This window comes from Cupressus sempervirens, chromosome 5 (genome assembly GCF_028749045.1).
Source record: "Cupressus sempervirens isolate cs-2001-9-10 chromosome 5, ASM2874904v1, whole genome shotgun sequence".
NCBI classification, from domain to species: Eukaryota; Viridiplantae; Streptophyta; class Pinopsida; order Cupressales; family Cupressaceae; genus Cupressus; species Cupressus sempervirens.
In genome coordinates, this window is record NC_143122.1 from 762,883,333 (window position 1) to 762,898,675 (window position 15,343).

Sequence of the window (15,343 nt, forward strand, 5' to 3'; positions counted from 1 at the left end):
TGGCTGATATGTATAGAAGTAATGGCTTCCCTTGAATAGGAGGCATCAAAATTGGAGGATATGCCATATAGTTCTTGATTTGATTAAAACTCTTTGTTGTTTACTGTATGAATATATACAATTGGTAAAGTTAAAATGATATACAACATAAAAACAATTTTTTCTTTGAAAGAGAAAAGGATGGTGAATGTAGTTGCCCGAACACTATTGAAGTTTCCATTCAGCAAGTCGATTAGATGACAAAGTAGCTGATAAATAGCATTTTGTGAGGGATAATAGTTGTATGAAATACACAAATTCATTTACGTTTTCTCTACATAGGAACATAATATCAAGAGGACTCAATGCTTGAGTTGATTACATGTTTTGGATTTGCAATAGAAATCTTTTATCTATGGATGTTTATTCTGATACAATCACCTTCATATGCAAAGGATGTTGATGATAATAGTAATATTAAACATAAAGACATGTGTCATTTAACTTGAATTAAGGCATGGAAATTGGAAGAGTTATATTTGTAATAAAGAGTTATGCTTATAAAATTGAAGAGACCTTTGGGTAGAATATGAAGTGTCTCTCTTTATGCTATATATCTCGTGTCAAGCAAAAGACATTGTACATATGAATTCATATTATCAATAAAATGATCTTTTGTAGTGCAGCTGAATTTTTTCCCTTCATTTTTGAAGGGTTTTTCCAGGATATCTTCTAGTGTTGATTATATCTCTATTTTGGTTTCTTTATTTTTGTTATCATCTTATTTTTTGTGCTCTACCTCTAACATGGTATCAGAGCTTTGGTTGGTTTGATAATGGAAATAAAGGAGAATAGGTGAAGAACTTTTTTACTTTGGCCCAATAGAAAAGGTAGGCATACATTGTACACTTGAATTCATATTATCAAAAAATGATCTGTTGTTGTGTGGCTGGGTTTTTTCCCTTCATTTTCAAAGGGTTTTCCCAGGGTATATCTTCTGGTGTTGATTATATCTCTTTTTTGGTTTCTTTATTTTTGTTTATCATCTTATTTTTTGTGCTCTATCTCTAACATGGTATCAGAGCTTTGGTTGGTTTGATAATGGCAATAAATGAGAACGGGTGAAGATTTTTTTTACTCTGCCCCAATAGAAAAGGTAGGTACACATTGTACACTTGAATTCATAGTATCAATAAAATGATCTTTTGTTGTGTGGTTGGGTTTTTTCCCTTCATTTTTGAAGGGTTTTCCCAGGGTATATCTTCCGGTGTTGATTATATCTCTTTTTTGGTTTTTTTATTTTTGTTTATCATCATATTTTATATGCTCTATCTCTAAAATGGTATCAGAGCTTTGGTTGGTTCAATAATAGCAACAAAGGAGAATGTGTGAAGATGTTTTTTTTACTCTGCCCCAATAGAAAAGGTAGGCAGATGTTTGCATTCATTAATGAAATCTTCATCTTCTTCACAAAATGGTCACAAAACCAACAAAAAGTAGTGTGATTCAAAGAATTTGGTTAATAACAGTTTGATTTAGAGTAGAGCAAATGGGAAGTTAATATCTCCTCAACTAGGATCATCACAAGCATTTTTCAATGTTGTATGATCATGGAGATCACAATGCATTGTTACCCCTCTGTTGATCTCAACAACCAACTTCAGTTGAATTTTCTCAGTAAGTCGTTCGAGGCCCTAATCTGTAAGCTTTCATGAGCTTTCCTATCTATGGACCATGTAAAACATTCTCTCCTAGGAAGGATCATAGGTGTTGTACCTGATCATTGTTGGGATTCATATCTGTAGACATCGGTTGCTAGATCTGATCATGTCATTTAGTTTTTTTAAATTAAAAGTCATCACTTCTCGTAATAATATCTTCGGTCCTCATTATGGACACTTCCATTCATTTTTTATTCATTTGAAGTTGATTTCATGTTGTCTTGTTTACGTTCTAGTTGGTAATGTCATTAATTCTTGGTTGTAGAGTGAACATGAATTCTTCCTAGTTTCGTCAATCTATTTTCTTGCAGATTTGGGCTTATTTGTCTCTTGAACAAAACTCTAATGCATAGTTTGAGTTTTTCAGATTTTGTTCGACATTTTTGATAAAGTTGGGCTTCAAACTCAAAGTCTCGACTCTATGAGGAGAGAAGCAAGCTTTGGCTCATTATGTATCATGCCTTCTTATCATTATGCCTTCCTGTCGAAGCGTCTTTGATTCTTTTGGCATTGTGGTTTCTTGGTGTTATGCACTCTTTCTGGTATACATTATGAGTTATGCTTTCTTGGCCCTATTCAATCAGAGTTATTCTATTGGATTTCATCAATTCCTCTTCTCATAAATAAAGCATAGGTGGTCCTTCAATGCTCACTCATCTCTGCACTCAACTCTTCAAGTAGCTCTCATAGTTCATTGTCAACATTGTCCTCTAATAACTGATCATTTCAATGCAAGGAAGTAAATTCTTTTAACTAATAGAGCAGTGTTTGCATGGATAGGCTTGACTCTTTAATGACTGGAAAAGTTGTTGTGTTGATAGTAATTAATGCCCCACCATTAAGGAGCAATCTGTATTGATGGATAAATAAATGTGAGAATGGGCATTATGTAAAAATGACAAAGGATATACTTATTTATTTCGATAAGAATATACTTGATTTATATGGTTTAGTTAGACTCTTTAAGTTTGTTTTTTTTGCAATATGTCTTTTAATTAATTGGGAAATTTGAAGATAACCATTAATGCATTATTTTCTTTGTCATATGTGGTAATTATCAGATATTTGAGCATTACATCAATTATAGAGGCTCAAATCAGAAGCCCTTTTGTGTATATATCTATATGCAGGTTTTTATGATATATCTTGAGATGACAATGGATTGTCAATAAGTGTTTTATTTATTGTGTATAGATCATGAGGTTTTTATTGAAAATATTATGCTTTTAGCATTAATATTGATGATAGGTTTATCTCTCTTGGTTGCAAGATGCAACAAGATACAATAAGATAAGAATGTTGCTTTGACATGAGATTCAGAGAGAGATTGTGATGCAAAAGAAGATGATCAGCCTCAGAGGGAGGTAATGTCATGTATTTGAATATGGATACAACAAGAAAATCAATGATTAAGAGGAAGATGTTTTAGCTTTAGAGGGAGGCTTCATAATTAAGAGAGAGTGCTTATGGAATCCCCTTCATTCTCATATGTGCTTGTAATACTTGTGGTATTTGTAAAAAATTGTGACTTAAATGGAACTAAGTCTTGTTTTTGTTCTTGTGTTTATAAATAAGATTGTAAGGATCAGCTGTGATAACTCTTCCGCTCTAGGAGTTCATCATGTGGAGAGAATCCATGACTACATCACATGGAGAAAATCTGTGATTAAAGGCTTAGCTGTGATTCTCATAAATCTATCATGTTGAGTGATTCCATGATTGAGTAATTGTTTCAGGTCTATCATGTTGAGTGATTCCATGAGTAAATTTTCCTCTCAGTGTTATAAGAGAATCTAGTTGTATTTCTAGCAGGATTTTCATGTTAAGTGATTCCATGAAATTTTATAGGACCTATGTGATTAGATTTTATCATTGACATTTTGGTTGCAGCCTTGTGTGATTGCTCAACTAAAGATTTCTCTCTTGCTAAGACGAAGTGTTGGAGTTTGTAGCTATGATAGAAATCTTTATCTTTGGACATTTATGCTGTTATAGTCACCCTTCAGCTGAAAAAGATGTTGATGATAATTATGATATTGAACATAAACACGTGTCACTTAACATATGTTAAGCCATGGAAACTTGAAGAGTTATATTTGTAATAAAGAGTTATGTTTAGGAAAAATAAAAGACCTTAAGGTGGAATATGAAGTGTCTCTCTTTATGTTATATATATCGCATCAAAAGAAATTGTACACTTGAATTCATATTATCAATAAGATGATCTTTTGTTGTGTGGCTTGGTTTTATCCCTTCATTTTCGAAGGGTTTTCCCAAGATATCTTCTAGTGTTGATTATATCTCTTTTATGGTTTTTTTTATTGCTGTTTACCATCTTATTTTCTGTGCTCTACCTCTAACAACATGGACTTGGGTATTGACTGAAGAGAAGTCTCTTTTCACTTGAACTTGTTGGTTTGAAGTTTAAAATATTGATTCACCTGCTCACCCCCTTTTAGTATTTTTGTGCTTTTAGTGAGAGGAATGGAAAGTCAAGAGTGAATCCTAGTTTACGATACACACGTTCTATGCACCTATGTGGCAAGAAAACTCCTAGTCCCACCCAACCCTAATAGTAGGGTGGTCGGGATTGGATGGGCATAGATAATCGCAAGCCACTAAAGCCCTTTCCGAAACCCAGAACTATAATGAAGCACTTGCCCTATTATATAAAGTTCTTTCCAAAGCCCAAAACTATAATAAAGCACTTGCCCTATTATTCTATGGTAATTATTATTATTCTATAGTAATTATTATTCTTGAACAATCAAATTTTTGAACTCAACGAGTTTTTCATAAAACTTCTGCAAGTTTTTTCAAAACTTCGTACAAGGTTTTAGGCAAGTAAAAGTTGTGGAAAATCACTAAACAAATAAAACAAGTTTTGCCAACTTGACATCTATTACGCTAGGTATAAAAACATCTATTACATGATTATTTATCGATAAAACTTCATAATTAACATTTAATTTAAAAATAAGAAATTTTTTGGATTCAATTGTGTATGTTTTTTTACCATCAACGTTTCGGATCATACTACATGATCCATCATTAGGATGTGAAAGAGCAGGATAGAAGAGATGATGATGGATCATGTAGTATGATCCAAAACATTGATGGTAAAAAAACATACACAATCGAATCTAGAAAACTTCTTATTTACAAATGGATTGTGGAAACTTGATGATGTTAATTTAATTTAAAGTATTTGTATAATAAATCCAGGACATCAAATGATTGACTTTTGAAATTTGAGTTTTTAACATACAGTATTTTGATGGACTACAATGTATAGAACATGGAGGAATCTGTAATCATTTATTCATCTTAAACAAAGATCTTTTGTAAAGAAATATTTGATCTAAACACAGTAAGATAAATAAAGACAGAATCGCTGAAGGTTTTATCTCCTATATCAAAGATTCAAAATATACACATTGAATATTCTTACTTGAAATGTAAAGCTTAAATGACAATGACAAGTAGATACCTGGTGTCTTCTCTCTGTGTTAGTCTATGTTAGTCTAGGTATCCATGTGACTGTATATAGCATGCATTGGTGCGCATCTCCATGCAAAACCACAAGATCAGAGTCATGGTGTAGCATCTGTAGATAGCTTAACCATTCCCTCAACAATTTTATATCTGCTCACCCAGCAAAAATCACTCTTCCTATCATTAATAAATTCATACAAAAGTAACAATGAAACTAATGTTGGAAGGCTTGTGTTGATTACCAGATACTTAAAGCTAAGCTGTGATTCAAGGAGTGGAACAGAACATATCCGTAGGATCTATGCTTGACAACAAATCCAAATAGATTAGCTGTGCAAAAGAAGATCAAGTCATTCCCTGAGAATACAGAGAATTTAAACATGAGGTTACCTGTTTTGAAAATATGATTTCCTTCTATAGACGCTAGTTGTAATTTATGAAGCAAGCTATAACGAATCATCTCTTCTCTGAATTATTTATATGAACTCTTATTAGATTCTGTATCTCATGCCTGCATTGAAATCTCAGTTCATCAGTCAATTGAAGTTGACTCAAGCCAAAAGGATTAAAAATGAGAATGATTGAAATAAAACCATAACATTCATTCCAAAGAAAATCAAAATACAGTGTGGGAACCGAAAAATTAAAAGAAAATTGGCTATCTAGATCTGAAATGTTTTCTCTGCAGTCTTAGATCCCAATGACACAGAAAAAATTAACGAGCATTAGATGAAATTGTATTAATTACAGTATCAAAGCATTAAATTATCTCCAAAATAAAAGATGCCTTGCCGACCAATGTCTTTGTAAAGCAAGCAATAGCAAATGCTTCAAGGATAATAATACTAAGGGTATATAACCAGGGCTTACGACTCTAAAGGATAGAGATGGAAATAATACCAAGGATGTCTAAAACTTATTTAGGGGTTGTACGTAAATATTATTTTCAAGTTTGTATGGAGTGGACTGAGGAACATTATGCTTAGCGCATGAACTCTTTGAACTGTTTTACAAAATTCCTCAAAGAAATATGGTCTCATGTCATGCCATGATCTCGAAGCGAAAGAAATGGACATATGAAAAGACCAATTCGAGGTGATCTGTATAAATCTTGTAGGTGGCTGATTGACTATTTCCTCCAGGTAATGAAACTGAAGGAATTCAAATGAGAGTACAAATGTAGTAACAATGAAGTAACCAAATGTGTTAGGTTTTCATACATATACTAATAATGAAGTATATAAAGTACTGCCTGGAAGAAGATTTTACCATCTGTTCCTCTGCATCTTCCTCTGCTCAGCCACAAAAATGTAACACCAAAAGCCAAAATAGACAAACAGAGCAGCGTGCACGCTGTACACAAAAACAATGAAAATTTGAAACAAAGCATGCACTTTGAATAGAATTTGAACAAAGCAGAGAGAAAGATCAGAACATTGACTAAAAGAACATAAAATTGAAAGAAAAGAACAATACATTGATAGAGAAGGGCAACTAGAGAAAGACCAAATTGTTATAAATTACAACTGACAATTTGTTATAATTGCAGTGCTTAATGCCGACAATATCAAGAGAAGCTCTGAGCAACTTGATTTCTTTTCAGAAATTTTGTGAGCCTGTTACTCACCATTTGCCTCATAGATGTCAGGCAAGCCCCTTTGTAGATGGAATACATGAGGCTTCAGGGAATATGCAGGCCGACAGTTTATATCATATTTTTCTTATAACATGTCTATGACTGTTCTGTTGGGGTAAAAGTGTGTATTCTTTAAATTAATATTTCAGATTTTTTATTTTTGAAAATAGATAAAAATATATATTCTTTTAAAACTAAAAATAATCCTAGAAAAGCTCTTTTAAAACTAAAAATAATCATAGGCAAGCTCATACAATACCAAAATATATTATAAAGCAAATCATTAATCATTTTTCTTTGAATGTGTTGCCAGCCAAGTGCAAAACAAGTGCTCTCTAAGAAACATTTGATCTCCATGAGAATCACATTGGTTTAAACCACTTGGTGTTTAGAGTGATACCAATGTAGCTGTTGGCCAATTTTGCCCCCCATTCAGCCCATCATTGATAACCTATTTGAGAGATCTTCAATGGGTTATTTTCTTTAATGTGGGTTAACACACCTTTTGGTTAGGTTAACATCTCATGTTAACTTGGTATCTTCATGAGCCGAGTTGCCTCGGTTTCTTCATTGGCCGAGCTAGTTCAGTTTGTTCATTGACCAAGTTGGCTCAATTTCCTTCATGTGCCGAGTTGTGGGTTAACACGCATTTTCTACCAGGGTTAACATTTTGCGTTAACCATTTCTTCTATTTCGGAGAATGAATTTGCTTTGCTATTTTGGAAGGCTTACCTTTTTGCCTCCGCAAAATTGTGAAATCACTGTTGCCTTTTCAACTGAACATTCAAGAAATGTGCTAACCAACAGATTTATGCCACGTGGCAGATCTTTCTTAAGCTAGGTTGCAGATCTTCAGATATTTTCTAGATGCATCTAGGTTGTCCACTCTTTTGAAGAAGATCTTGGATCTATAGTTGTGTTTTATTCATCTATTGGGGAGATTTTTTGCAGTATCTTGGCCGTCCATATTTAAAAGAAGATCTACATTGAGGGTTCACACCTTTTTGGGGCAAATCAGATTTATTCCAACGTGAGTCAACTCTGTGACTTTTGCGGCTCGTTAACATTGCGTGTTATTCCATCCTGCCTTTTTTGACAGCAATGTAGATTTATTTGTTGCGGTCATGGCACGTTACAAGGATTGATCTTTAATATTGAACGACATTCTTTGGCCTTGTTCGTATGACATCTATGCATCTCCATGTCTCTTTCATGATTGTAATGATCAAATCTCATGGGATTTGATTTCTTATAGCTGGGTGCATTTTTTTTGCTCTTCTTATCACTTCACTACAACAAGTTGATTTCAAGATCAGATTTTACTCTGATATTCATTTATGGCTTCTTTGCAACTCAACTCCACTTTGGTTGGGTTTGAACTTCAAGTTAGATTTGAGTTATGCCTGAACTCTTTAAAAGGCAGTTGTAAATACTTTTTTTGGGTTCGTGTCTATTCTGATAATGTTTACTTGCAGTAGCCTTGTGCTATGTAATTGTATTTCTTGCCTTCCATTAATGAAATAGCTGGTTTCTTACACTTTCTTGCGATTCATTAATCTGTGCATGTTTATTGCCTTGTTTTGAATGCTTCTTTTCCATTTTCTTAGATCTACATGGTGTGTCAAGTTTGTTAGCAGTTGCTACATAGTGAAATATCTTTTCCTTTCAACACTTTAATTAGTTCTAAACCTGCATGTGATTCTTTTGAAGATAGATTAGAGTTCATATTAGTGTAGTTGGGTGTTTTATTGATGTAGTACATCTGTAGGAAGAGTTGTAACCATTTCTATTTGGTGCATCACCCCCTTTCCCTTTCTGCATTTAAATTTCAGTTTCCTTCTCCCTTTTCCTCTCAAGTGGTAGTGTAGGTGCATCCTAATAGTAAGGAAGCCGACCTTCTCCGAAGATTCAGCCTCAGAGCACAACTCCAACTCTTAGAGGCTGTTTCCATGTTACACAAGGTCGCTTGAGGGTTATACCTCAAGCAAGGGTGCAGATTTTTATGTCAACAATTTTTGGCACGCCCGATGGGACAATCAATTTTAGCTACTCAAGTCCGCTGGTAGTCATTGTAATCTTCATCCATTGAGAAATTGGGTGTTTTCCCTCAATGTCATCAGCCTTTGGAGGCATTCAACCAAACACTGTGGCAACTCTAGTGCACATCTACTAGTTTCAAGATGAAACAGTGTTGTTATGTAAAGAGCATTCTTGATCCTTTGTGATTTTCAAGATTTTCTATGAAATTGCAACTTTTATGAAGCTCTAACAATGGACTCATTTCATAGAAATAGTTACTATTCCCTCCATATCGTGAAAGTTTTATTCCTCAGCCCTCATATTGCAAGGCAACAGGAGATCGAAAGACAATAGGAGATGACATACCAGGCCTATCTCCAACAATAAGGAGAGAGGGAGAGATAGAGACATTTTGAGGAGAATCTTGCAATGCAAGTTGCTACAACAAGAGAAGAGGAAATGAGGCTCCAGTTAGCTCATTTTTAGACCAAGGAAGTAGAGGCAGTCCCTTCTCCAAAATATGTCACTCTAAGCTTTAAGAAGTCCCCTCCATTACAAGAGCCTGCTACTGTAACTTCTCCATTCCTTGTGCAAAAAAAAATGGCTTGGTCATGAGCCTCCCAGGCCTATCACCATTTCACTCTTTGAGGGTGGACTGGTTGTATGGACTCCTGATGGTCCAAATAAGGAGTTTTGGGAAAGTGAAAACAAGCCCACAAAGCTGCCATGGGAGGAGTTGCAGCCTGCTGAGGATGACAAAGAGGTAGCTATTGAGCTAAAGGAAGATGACCCAATCCTCTTATTTGAAGAGCTTCCCTCCTTTGTTGAGGAAGAAGAAGAAAATGATGTTGTTCCTTCTTTTGAGGAACAAGTCATGGCTTTTGAGCCTTTAGAACAAAATGAGGATCTACTGCAAACTGAGGAAGAATATCATTCGTTGCAGCAGACATTCCTCCACGATCTAGAGGATGGAAAAGAGAGCCTCAAGGATAGATTTGCCCTCGAGGAGGAACGTGATGATATGCATGAGGTTGTCCCTTAGCCTATGCATATTACTAAAGCAGAGCAAGAGGATTTTGATGAGGAAACTTTTTGGAATGAGCTAGAGAAGTTTTGTTCATCCTTGGACATCAAACAGTCTGCTTCTTCATCAGATAATCATGAATTATAGCAACAGTGAGTGGAGAGTCACACCATACCAGTAGCTCAAGAGGAAGTGGTTTGTGAGAAGTATGATGATGTGGAGATTATGTCTTCACAAGAAGAGGAGGTGCCACTTCCAAACCGACAAGATACCAAGGTTGTAGAGCACAACAATGCAGCCAAGGCTAAGTTCTTAAACCTAGTGCCATCAAGAGGATGCCCCATCAAGCATCTAGCTTTGCAAAAAATCAACAAGTTACCCCTGGTCATGCTTACTCTTGAGCATGAGGATGAAGATCACAAAGAAGAGAAAGTATGTTTTGCTCCACAAGGTAATGCCCCAATGCTAGAAAGTTTCATTGTTTTCAGCATTGGAAGGAAGGTATTCCATGCGGCAATATGTTTGTCATGCTTGCTGGCTTTTCAGCTGCCCACCTGCATGGAACAAGAAATTAGCTTGTGAGGAAGGGCAACCAGTTCAACAAACCATTCAATGGCTTTGTTTGATTTTTTGTGTTGTAAATACTTGTACATAATAAAGTAGGACTCTTTTTTCTTTCCAAGAAGTGCACGAGCACATTTGCTCTCATTTTTGGAGCTCCTTGGAGTTTTGTTTTTTGTTGTTTACAAAATTTTGTGAAGTTGCAGGTGGGATAACATGTCAATTCTTATCATTGACACCATGCCCAATGGATTGCTTAAGCCCACTGGTTTATGCTTAGCAGGCGAACATCCCCTCTGAGTTGCCAAGAATTTCCCCACCCACCCCCCCCCTTTCAGCTCATCACTATTAACCAATCTAAGAGATCTTTAATGGGTTATTTTCTTTGATGTGAGTTAACATGCTTTTTGGTTGGGTTAACATCTCATGTTAACTCAGTTTCTTCATGAGCCGAGTTGGCTTGGTTCCTTTATTGGCCAAGCTAGTTCAGTTTATTCATTGACCGAGTTGGCTCAATTTTCTTCATGTGTCGAGTTGCGGGTTAACACACATTCTCTACCAGGGTTAACATTTTACATTAACCATTTTCACCATTTTAGAAAATGACATTGCTGCTCTTTCCAAAATTTTTGGATGCATTTGGTTCGTCCATTCTTTTGAAGAAGATCTTCGAACTACAGTTGTGTTTTATTTATTTGTTGGGGAGATTTTTTGCAGCATTTTGGCCATCCATATTTAAAAGATCTACATCAACGGTTCACACCTTTTTGGGGCAAATCAAATTTATTCCATGCGAATCAACTCTATGATTTTCGTGGTGAGTTAACATTGCATGTTATCCCATCCCACATTTTTTGACAGTGTTGTGAATTCATTTGTTGCAGCCATGGCACATTACAAGGATTGTTTTTTAATGCTGAATGACATTCTTTGGCCTTTTTTGCATGACATCTATGCATCTCCATGCCTTATTAATGATTACCTTTTTGAGTTCACAAAATCATTGTTGCCTCTTTAACCGAACATTCAAGAACTGTGCCAACCAATAGATTTATGCCACATAGTGGATCTTTCTTGTTCTAGGTTGCAGATCTTTGGATATTTTTTGGATGCATCTGGGTCGTCCATTCTTTTGAAGAAGATCTTTGATCTACAGTTGTGTTTTATTCATCTGTTGGGGAGATTTTTTGCAACATCTTGGCTGTCTATATTTAAAAGAAGATCTACATCGATGGCTCACACTTTTTTGGGGCAAATTATATTTATTCCACGCGAGTCAACTCTATGATTTTTGCGGTCGGTTAATATTGCATGTTATCCCATCCTGCATTTTTTGACAACGGTGTGGATTTATTTGTTGCAACCATGGAATGTTACAAGGATTGTTCTTTAATGCTGAATGACATTCTTTGGTCCTTTTTACATGACATCTATGCATCTCCATGCCTCATTAATGATTGTAATGATCAAATCTCATGGGATTTGATTTCTTACGAATGAGTTTTCCCTTCTTGTCACTTCAACAAGTTGATTTCAAGATCAAATTTTACTCAAATATTCATTTATGGCTTCTCTACAACTCAACTCCACGTTGGATTGGTTTGAACTTCAAGTTAGATTTGAGTTATGCCTAAACTCTTTAAATGGTAGTTGTAAATATTTTTTCTTGGTTCTTCTTTGTTTTGATAATGTTTACTTGCAGTAGCATTGTGCTTTGTAATTGTATTTCTTGCCTTCCATTAAAGAAATAACTAGTTTCTTACCCTCTCTTGCCATTCATTGAACTGTGCATATTTATTGCCTTATTTTGAATGCTTCTTTTCCATTTTCTTAGATCTACATGTTGTGTCAAGTCTGTTAGCGGTTGTTGCATAGTGAAATATCTTTTCCTTTCAACACTTCAATTAGATCTAAACCTACACGTGATTCCTTTGAAGATAAATTAGAGTTCAAATTAGTGTAGTTGGGTGTTTCATTGATGTGTAGTGCATCAACATGCAAAGTTGTAACCATTTCTATCTCGTGCATCACCCCCTTTCCCTTTTTGCATTTTGATTTCAGTTTCCTTCTCCCTTTTCATCTTGATAGTAATGAAAGCCGGCCTTCTCCAGAGATTCAGCCTTAGAGTGCAAGTCCCACACTTGGAGGTTGTTTCCATGTTACATAAGGTCACTTAAGGGTCATACCTCAAGCAAGGGTGTAGACTTTTGTGTCAACAGTAGCCTTTTTTTATTTCTCATGAAAAAATGTCATTTAGTGGCATGGTCTAGAATTTATAACTGATCCAAGTCCTATTCAATTTATGAAAAGCACATGTAGAAAAGTTTCATACAATAATCTGTAACTCCCACTCTCTAGTTTATCGAAAGCTAAGATAATTGTCGAAATATTGTAATTCTTCAACAAAAAGTTCAAAAAAGGGGTTCAAACATTAAATGTTCCCTGTAGATATTTACTTTAGCACAATGTGATAAAATTATGCTGTGAGCAACTACGTAAGCCTCTGTCAAGAAGTTCCTTGCATTATAGACAAGTTCATAACCATTGATAGACCATTGAGATCCTCAAATGTGATCCAATGTTTCTCTATCTCTAAAGCTCCAAAGTAGGTCTTCATATACTTTAAATATTCATCACTGCAGAAGGTATCATATAGCTATAATGGAATGACTGCTCAAATTAATTATCATGGGTGAGATCATATGCAATAATTATAAATTGAAGTGTGGTTACTCCACAAACTGAGGACTCAATCACCCACAATAAGTAACTTGAAGAACTTGAGGAAGGCTCAACTCCTATACGAGATAAAGAACCCAATCAACTTTCATTTCAGTTGGCTTAAAAGACTAGTATTCCTGGATAGCTAGGAACTATATATTCAAACTCATGTTTTTCAACATGAGCATCCATGAGAGTGTTGCATTAATCCAACCCAGCTTTCTTGAAAACCAACTCTAAAATTCTAACACAAGGATTTTTTTTGAGTCTTTGTTGGGATACAATCATGACCAAGAGATTGAAGGAAGGCTCAACTCCTATACGAGAAAAGGAACCCAATCAACTTTCATTTTAGTTGGCTTAAAAGGCTAGTATTCCTGGATAACTAGGAACCGTATATTCGAACTCACATTTTTCAACATGAGTATCCATGGAAGTGTTACAATAATCCAACCCCGCTTTCTTGAAAACCAACTCTAAAATTCTAACACAAGGATTTTTTCCGAGTCTTTGTTGGGATACAATCATGACCAAGAGATTGATAATCTATAGGTATCCATTTAAATAAAACCATAAGATCAATGTCCTATATATCAAACTTGAATACTTAGTCTTCTTCAAAGCTAAAAGTTACATTTCACCCTCTATGAATGAGTTGTTGGGACTTGGAACTATATGTCAAGTATTTGAGATGATTGTAATCCCTTGAAACAATGGGACATTTAATCAACTATTACATCTACCGAAGATTATAGATGCAATAGGGATCTTTATCTCTAATTTTATGAAATAGAAATTCCACCATTATGGTCATCTTCGGCTGAAGAAGACATTTATGATAATATTTGAGATAATATTATATGTAGAAACATGTTTCATGTGAAGAGGCATGCATATGGAAATAGGAAGAGTTTTTAATTTGGAAATTGAAGAGATCTTCAGTTGTGTAAAGAAGAGTCTCTATTCTTTATATTTATTGTATCAAGCATTGTACGAGAAAATTTCATTATCAATAAAAGTGACGTTTTCATGACGTTGATTTTTTCCTTCAAGTGGAAGGGTTTTCACAGGATAAATATTTTACATTTTTATTATTTCTGTTCTTCCTTATTACTGTTTACCATTTATTTCAGGGCAAAAATTTAAAATATCCGCATTGCTAAAGTTCAGTCCTCATCCTATCTAATAGAAAACATCTTCTTAATTATTATAGATTTTGATACTTTATATTGCTGACTATTATTTTTAGATTTGATTGTACAATATCATTTTTCATTAATATTTTGAATCAAACTCTATGATCTATCATTTTTTTCTCCTTATCCACTCTTGTCATACAGTCATCCTCATAATAGATTAGGAATGTATCAAAACGTTGGAATAAAAACCATGACATAATTCAATAACAATCAAGCATTAACCTGCTTAATCTTCAAATAGGAACCCACTATATCAAAATATACACATTGGATTTTCCAAATCCACATATAGATCACAAATGACAAGTAAATACCTGGTGCAATGTACGGGCTGTAACACATGATGGCTTTCCTCTACACGAGTTTCGCTAGCCAAAATTTTCCATTAGAGCCTCCATATGACTCTCCATTGGTACATCGATGCACAACCACACGATTACATTATTTTCTGCTTACCCATCCAAAATCACTCTTCGTATTATTAATCAATTCTTACAGAAGTAACAATGAACCTAATGTGGGAAGGTTTGTGCTCATAACTAGATACTTAAAAAAATCCTATCATACAACCACAACGTTACATCATATCTGCTCACCGATCTAAAATTGCTCTTCGTATTATTAATGAATTCTTGCAGAAGTAACAGTGCCTAATGTGTTTGTGCTGATAACTATATACTATTAAGAAGCCTACCATACTAGGAGATGTTCTTTTGTGCTGATAAATAGATACTAAAAAATGCCTGCCATACTAGGAGTTGAACAGAACATCTACTTGGGATCTGTGCTTGATAGGAAATCCAAATCGCTTAGCTCTGCAAGGAAATGTCAATTCGTTTCCTAAAAACGCAGACAATTCAAACACTGGGTTAGTTGTTTCAAAAGTATGGTTCCCTTCTAGAGAAGCTACTTATGGGCTAAAAAACAGGACATAAGAAACCTCCTATCTTTTCTTCTCTAAATTGGTTATATGAAATCTTGCCAGGTT

General features: G+C 34.8%; 1 long non-coding RNA gene across 1 annotated transcript in view; it reads right to left on the reverse strand.

Moving 5' to 3' along the window:
- Positions 1-14,797, reverse strand: part of LOC149558144 (uncharacterized) — a 54,525-nt gene extending 39,728 nt beyond the window's left edge. The window contains exons 1-5 of the long non-coding RNA XR_016352439.1: positions 14,670-14,797; positions 6,465-6,548; positions 5,586-5,706; positions 5,438-5,494; positions 5,191-5,345 (exon numbers count right to left, since the gene is read on the reverse strand). This is a non-coding gene — a long non-coding RNA (uncharacterized LOC149558144). The remainder of the gene's footprint in view (positions 1-5,190; positions 5,346-5,437; positions 5,495-5,585; positions 5,707-6,464; positions 6,549-14,669) is intronic.
- Positions 14,798-15,343: the final 546 nt, after the last annotated feature.